Below are 6,827 nucleotides of genomic sequence, written 5' to 3' on the forward strand. Positions count from 1 at the left end.
TCTATTATCCCACATAGTGGGTACACACAGACCCCAGCGGCTACCCCTAGTTCTTCAACCCCCGGTGCTTTAGTTGGAGCAATTATTAGCCAGGAGCTCGAAGATAAGCAGAAGGGCGCCCATGACCAGGAGTATGAGCGCAATGAATTGCTCAAGTCCTTTGGCTACATAGGTGGCCAGAGAGTCGTTGTCTTGTTTGACAGCGGCAGCACGGAGGATGTGGTCACAGAACAGGCCGCTAGGCGTGCCCGTTTCGAGCTGACTCCGGTGGACAAACAAGTTGAGGGTTTTAGCACAGGTATGACAACGAGCGTCAAGTATGAAGCTCTAGGTGCTAAGTTAGTAATTCAGGGCATAGAGTTTGTTCGTGACTTTATGGTTGCCCCTCTTGTAGGAGCAGACATAAATTTGGGTATCCAGTGGTTTCACAAGTTTCTTCCTGATGTAGAGTGGGACAAGCACACGTTCCAAATTGATCGGAATGTGTCAAACACCCCGGTGACCATTAAGTGTGAGCCAGGTATTCCAAACTTTCCGCTCATAAGCCACTTGCAGGCTAAGCGAGCAGTCAGGAAAGGCGCACAGTGTGCGATGATATACATCCAGACAGCCCAGACGGTGGCCAGTGCTTCCGAGAAGTACTCGGTTCTCCATGAAAAGTTCCAGAAGATTTTTCTTCGGGACAGTCTCCCTCCCCAGCTCCCCCCGTCCAGACCGGAGGATCACAAAATTGACCTCCTAAAAGTCTCGGAACCCCCGAGCAAGTTTCCGTATCGCCTTTCTAAGGCAATGGAATCGGAGTTGGACCGCCAACTCCAAGAGTTGTTGCAAGCTGGCTTCATCCGCCCCAGTGTGTCGCCATTTGCAGCACCGATCTTGTTTGTCAAGAAGAAAGATGGGTCTTCCCGGTTGTGTGTCGATTATCGTGCACTCAACAAGCTGACTATCAAGAGCAGATTCCCGATGCCTCGAATTGACTATATTCTCGAGAGGCTGAATGGAGCTAAGGTGTTCTCTAAATTGGATTTAAAGAGTGGGTACCACCAAGTACGGATTGTAGAGGGGGACATCCCCAAAACAGCCTTCCGTACAGAACGGACCCACTATGAATTTATGGTCATGCCGTTTGGTTTGACGAACGCCCCAGCTACATTTAACCGCATGATGATGCGTGTTTTTCGGGAGTTGATTGGAGAGTGTGTGTTCATATTTTTGGACGACATACTCATATTTTCAGCTACAGTTGAGCAGCATGACATTGATGTGGAGAAAGTCCTTAAGTTGCTAGAAAGCAACGAGCTCTATGTCAATGAAATTTTATCTGTTCCAGGTACATTACTTGGGATATATAATTAGTGCCGAAGGCATTCGACTTGATCCGGCTAAAGTGGCCGAGATTGTTAACTGGGAAGTACCTCAGACAGCTTATGACATTAGATCATTTGTGGGTATATGCCAGGCATATTCCACCCACATTGACAAGTTTTCTGATCTCTCCGCAGATCTCACCGATCTCCTAAAGGGAGTGAAAACAAGAAGGCAAAAGATTCGAATGACTCCACGAGCGTTGGAGGCATTCCACAACCTCAAGGTGGCTTTGTCAGAAGCGCCTTGTTTAGCCCTTGCCTCGTGGGACGAACCATTTCAAGTGATCACCGATGCGAGTAACATCGCAATTGGAGGTGTATTACAACAGAATGGTCATCCGGTAGCTTACATGTCTCGTAAGTTACTGCCCGCCGAAAAGAACTACTCAGTCTATGATCGTGAACTCCTAGCAGTTATACAGGCCTTGAAACATTGGAAACATTTCCTGTATGGCCGTGACTTCGAGGTTCGCACTGACCACGCATTGCGCTGGATTCAGACGATGCCAAGTGCACAGTGGAGTGATCGACAACACCGCTGGAGTCAGATATTCCAACAGTTCGGTGGTATGATTGAGTACCTTCCAGGAAAGGCCAATCCAGTGGCCGATGCTTTGAGCAGGAAGGGACAGGTATCTGCGATTCAGACCACTAGACTTCACCTTGTTGGTACAGGACTAGAAGACATGAAGCACACGTACGCGGATTCCGAGGAATTCGGTACTCAGTGGGAACAGGCATTGGATGCCACAGGACCATGCCATTTTCTGATACGCGATGGTTGGCTTTTCTACAAAGGCCGACTATGTGTCATGAAATCATTCCGGGCAGCTCTTCTCCATGATGCCCATGACGCCATTACAGGTGGTCATAGGGGCATGAATTCGACTCTGGAGAAATTAGAACGGCAATACTATTGGCCAAAGATGAGGCGTGATGTGTTTACATATGTACAACGCTGTGACATTTGTCAAAAGGTGAAAGCTCCTCGTGGAAAGAAGATAGGGTTGTTACAGCCTTTGCCAATTCCTGAGGGTCCTTTCCAGGACATTTCGATGGACTTTGTCACAAATCTGCCTCCCAGTCCGAGTAAGCGTAATACGCAGTGTTTAACTATTGTTGATAGGTTCAGCAAATTTGTTATGCTTATTCCTTGCAGGGCCAATGTGACCGCCGAGGATGTTGCCCAGCTATTCATTCGGCATTGGTACCCGATTGGCGGGATTCCTAGGACCATAGTGTCAGACCGAGATGCCAAGTTTACCAGTCATTTTTGGAGGGCATTGTTTGATAATTTTGGTACTAAGTTGAATTTTTCCAGTGCATTCCACCCACAGACAGATGGCCAGACAGAGATATACAACCAGTTGGCCTTTGATGTGCTGAAGTGTTATGTCCACGATCAGTAAGGTAAGTGGGAATCGTTTTTGCCTTTAGTTCAAGCTGTTTTGAATGACTCTTTTTCTTCAGCTATTGGCAAGACTCCATATGAGGCAGCGTTTGGAAGGCCTTTCCAGTCGTTGTTAACCAAGACTTCGTCTTCAGTACCTGAGGCGAACAGAGTGACGGAGTCTTACCAGGAGTGTAACATGCGGAAGCTCTGGGTAGTCTTCTTTAAGCCCTAAACACTCTTGGAAACCTTCTGATGCAAAAACGCACCATCTGATGCAAAAACGCATGTAGAGAGAGAGTGAGAAGTGCTGGAAATTCAGTATATACTATGGTACAAAAAGGTACATATCTTGCAGTCCTTGGCTGCCTTCATAAAAAGGTGGTTAATCCTAAAATCTGTCCCCTATGGGACCTCTAAGGATCCAAACCCCTAGTGGGATGGAATGACTACAACATAGAGCAAGGGGGGCTATTTATAGAGCAAGGGGGGCTATTTATAGCCCTTGGACTACATGGGGAACTGGCCGACTCTACTGGTCGGCCAGTTACAAGTTCATAAAAATCTATTTAATGCAGCCGACTGGATGTTCTTGATGCGCCTGTTGCCCACACTTTGCTGACGTCAGCCGACAGCTCTTCTGGCAGCCAGCACCCTCTGTCCTGCAGCCGACAGCCCTCTGATCCATGCTTTGCTCCAAGTCCTGCTCCATGTCCATCTTCTACTGGTTCATGGTCTTTATCTGTTTGCCTCTTCTGGATCTAGCTCCGAAAATGTCCATGGCATCCGTGATGCACATGACATCCCCCTCTGCTAAACTTGATGATGGGAATCCAACCTGCTCTTGGATGACTGTCATCATCCCAATCCTGTCCCGAAGTCCCTCTGTCATCATCCATCCTTGGCAAACCTTTTTCTATGAAAACCCGGCCTGTTCTCCAAACCACTCTGTCTCTGATAAAGATCTATGCATCTGGTCTTCCTCTAGTCCACAATCCGTTCCTGCCCTGACTCTGAACACCGTCTTGGTCTTCATTCCTGGAACTGGGTCTGGCACTCTCACATCACCCTTAGAGGATCAACCTCCCTTGGGACCGTTACCTGAGAACCTATCTGGCTCACGGAACTGCCATCCCCATCTGGCACTGTGGAACACCACCAACAAACCTCCTGGGAGTTCTTCCCGATCTGTGTTCTCACCTTGGGCTTCGAATCCGTGTACTTTCCTGTACCTTGGACCTGTACACCATCATCTGGGACTGAATCAGTGTTTAGCTTTGCTGAGCCTGATGCTCTGATACCAATGTAACACGCAGAAGCTCTGGGTAGTCTTCTTTCAGCCCTAAACACTCTTGGAAACCTTCTGATGCAAAAACGCACCATCTGATGCAAAAACGCAGGTAGAGAGAGAGTAGAGAGAGAGTGAGAAGTGCTGGGAAATTCAGTATATACTATGGTACAAAAAGGTACATATCTTGCAGCCCTTGGCTGCCTTCATAAAAAGGTGGTTAACCCTAAAATCTGTCCCCTATGGGACCTCTAAGGATCCAAACCCCTAGTGGGATGGAATGACTACAACATAGAGCAAGGGGGGCTATTTATAGAGCAAGGGGGGCTATTTATAGCCCTTGGACTACATGGGGAACTGGCCGACTACTGGATGTTCTTGATGCGCCTGTTGCCCACACTTTGCTGACGTCAGCCGACAGCTCTTCTGGCAGCCAGCACCCTCTGTCCTGCAGCCGACAGCCCTCTGATCCATGCTTTGCTCCAAGTCCTGCTCCATGTCCATCTTCTACTGGTTCATGGTCTTTATCTGTTTGCCTCTTCTGGATCTAGCTCCGAAAATGTCCATGGCATCCGTGATGCGCATGACAAGGAGATCCTAGAGTCCGTTAAAGATAGATTGGCTAAAGCGCAAGAGGCCTACACTCGACGGGCCAATAAAGACCGAAGGGACATGAAGTTTTCGGAAGGGGATTGGGTGTATCTTCGGATTATGAAGCAAAGATTGAAGCAGGTGGGCAAGCGATGCCCAAAGTTGTCTTTCAGGAGCTTCGGACCATTTCCCATCCGGAAAAAGATTAATGAGATGTCTATGCAGTTAAAGCTACCTCCGAGTTGGACTATGCACGATGTATTTCATGTCAGTTGGTTAAAGCCATATGCAGGTCCACCCCCTTCAGAGGTCAAAGACGAAGTGGAACCAGACATTGTTGATGAAGCAGAAGTAATGGTTCCAGAACAGATCCTTCTGCACCGTTTCAAGCATGGCTGAGGCCGAAGACTACGACAGTTCCTCACGAAGTTTCAGGATTGAGGAACTCATGAAGCGGTATGGCTCGACAAAGAATTTTTCGAAGACTATCTGGCATTATTGACGGATTATTTGGAGGCTATGCAGCTTCCGTCAAGTTAAGCAGAAGGGGATGTCACGTGCATCCCGCACTTGGATGCCACGTAGACATTTCTGTACAGAAGGTGCAGGACCTGGGATGGTGAACTGGTCCCATGTGAGCCCAGTCCGGGACGAGTCAGCCAAGGATCCATCTCAGTCGTCCGAGGTCAGGTGTGCATTGTCCTGCATATGAGTCCAAGGTCAGGTGTGCACTGTCCTGCACATGAAACAGTGCGAGTCCGCGCTGTGAGTCTCCCTCTAGAATGATGTCAGTGGTTCTGTGTATCTGGTATGGTACCGGATGCCAGATCACTGAGTAGATTATGTTTAGGACAAGGGGCCAGCCCATAGGGCTACCCCGGATCTGAGTGTGGGCATGGGAATGGTGTAGAACCACCCCCATGAGGGCCAAGAAGGCCCAGGCTGAACCCACCAGCCATGGAGGGGCTGTAGGACAGCCCTAGGGCACAGATCAGGCAATCTCCAGGAGATTACAGCCTTTATATGGCTGTAGGGCATGTATGGGGCAGCCCATACAGGCTGCCCAGCCTTGGGATTGTGGACAAAAGTGGTGTCCAGCCAATCAGAAGCAGGCGCATCACTTTCAGCCTGTTCTTAAGCACATGTTAGTACACGCCCTGGTACTGGTTACCTCTAACTGAGAGCTCATTTTCATGTGCACACATCGAAGCTAGTGGGGTGGCAGAGAGCAGTACTAGCCCAACCAAATGCAGCTTTGAAGATGGACCAACCAATACACTCTGCAGGCAAACAGCTTAACAGGGCGGCACACAATTACTCCACCACTGAGAGAGAAGGTTTGGCCAGTGTTTACTCATTTCAAAAATTCAGACACTACTTATTGGGCCACCACTTTGTGGTGATTACAGATCACCAAGCCTTGAAGTATCCTCTCAACAAGGCCCAGGTCTCCAATCACGTGTGACTAGTTCAACCATTAATCCATGTAAAAGCACTAATACATTGCTAATCAATTATGTTAATCAAGATTAGACAAGAGACAAGGAGCTTCATCAAATGCTAAACATGAAGAGCCAAAAGTGAAGACCACAAGTGATATTCATTCCATGATGCTTTTTTATACAAAAAGATAGGGTTAGTTAGGGCTATCTCCCACCTAACTCTTGAGAGAACACGGAACAGCAGGGCACCACGCAAAGAGCGGAAGCAGAGCACCACGCGCAGAGCGGAAGGCCAACAACCAGCCGGTCCCCCCCCCCCCAAAAAAAAAAAAAAAAAACCAAAGATCCCGTGAGACCACCAATAAAGGTGGGGGATAAGGGGCATTTAGCCCTATATAGAGGAGTCAATTAGACCCCAACCCACTATGTGGGAATTTACATTGCCACCCCCCCTAGCTGCGAAGCCCTATGCCGAGCAAGAGCCAATGAGGCTCTGCTACCATGAAAGAACGCGAAACAACAAAGCACCACGGGCAGAGCGGAAGCAAATCACCACGCGCAGAGCGAAAGGCCAACAATCGGCCGGGTCCCCCCCCCACCGAAGATCCCATGAGACCACCAATAAAGGTGAGGGATAAGGGGAGACCAATGGGCATGCAGCCCTATATAGACGAGTCAATTAGACCCGAACCCACTATGTGGGATATTACCCTGCCATGGCGCAAGAGGGCAAGAATTCATTCCAACAT

At 48.7% G+C, this 6,827-nt stretch overlaps 1 protein-coding gene across 1 annotated transcript in view; it reads right to left on the reverse strand.

The window, feature by feature from the left end:
* MLH1 (MUTL-homolog 1) overlaps positions 1-6,827 on the reverse strand; it is a 108,387-nt gene that overhangs the window by 94,648 nt on the left and 6,912 nt on the right. The gene's annotated exons all lie outside the window — the stretch shown is intronic.

This window comes from Cibotium barometz, chromosome 21, assembly GCF_041138505.1.
Source record: "Cibotium barometz isolate CiBa-2024 chromosome 21, ASM4113850v1, whole genome shotgun sequence".
NCBI lineage: Eukaryota > Viridiplantae > Streptophyta > Polypodiopsida > Cyatheales > Cibotiaceae > Cibotium > Cibotium barometz.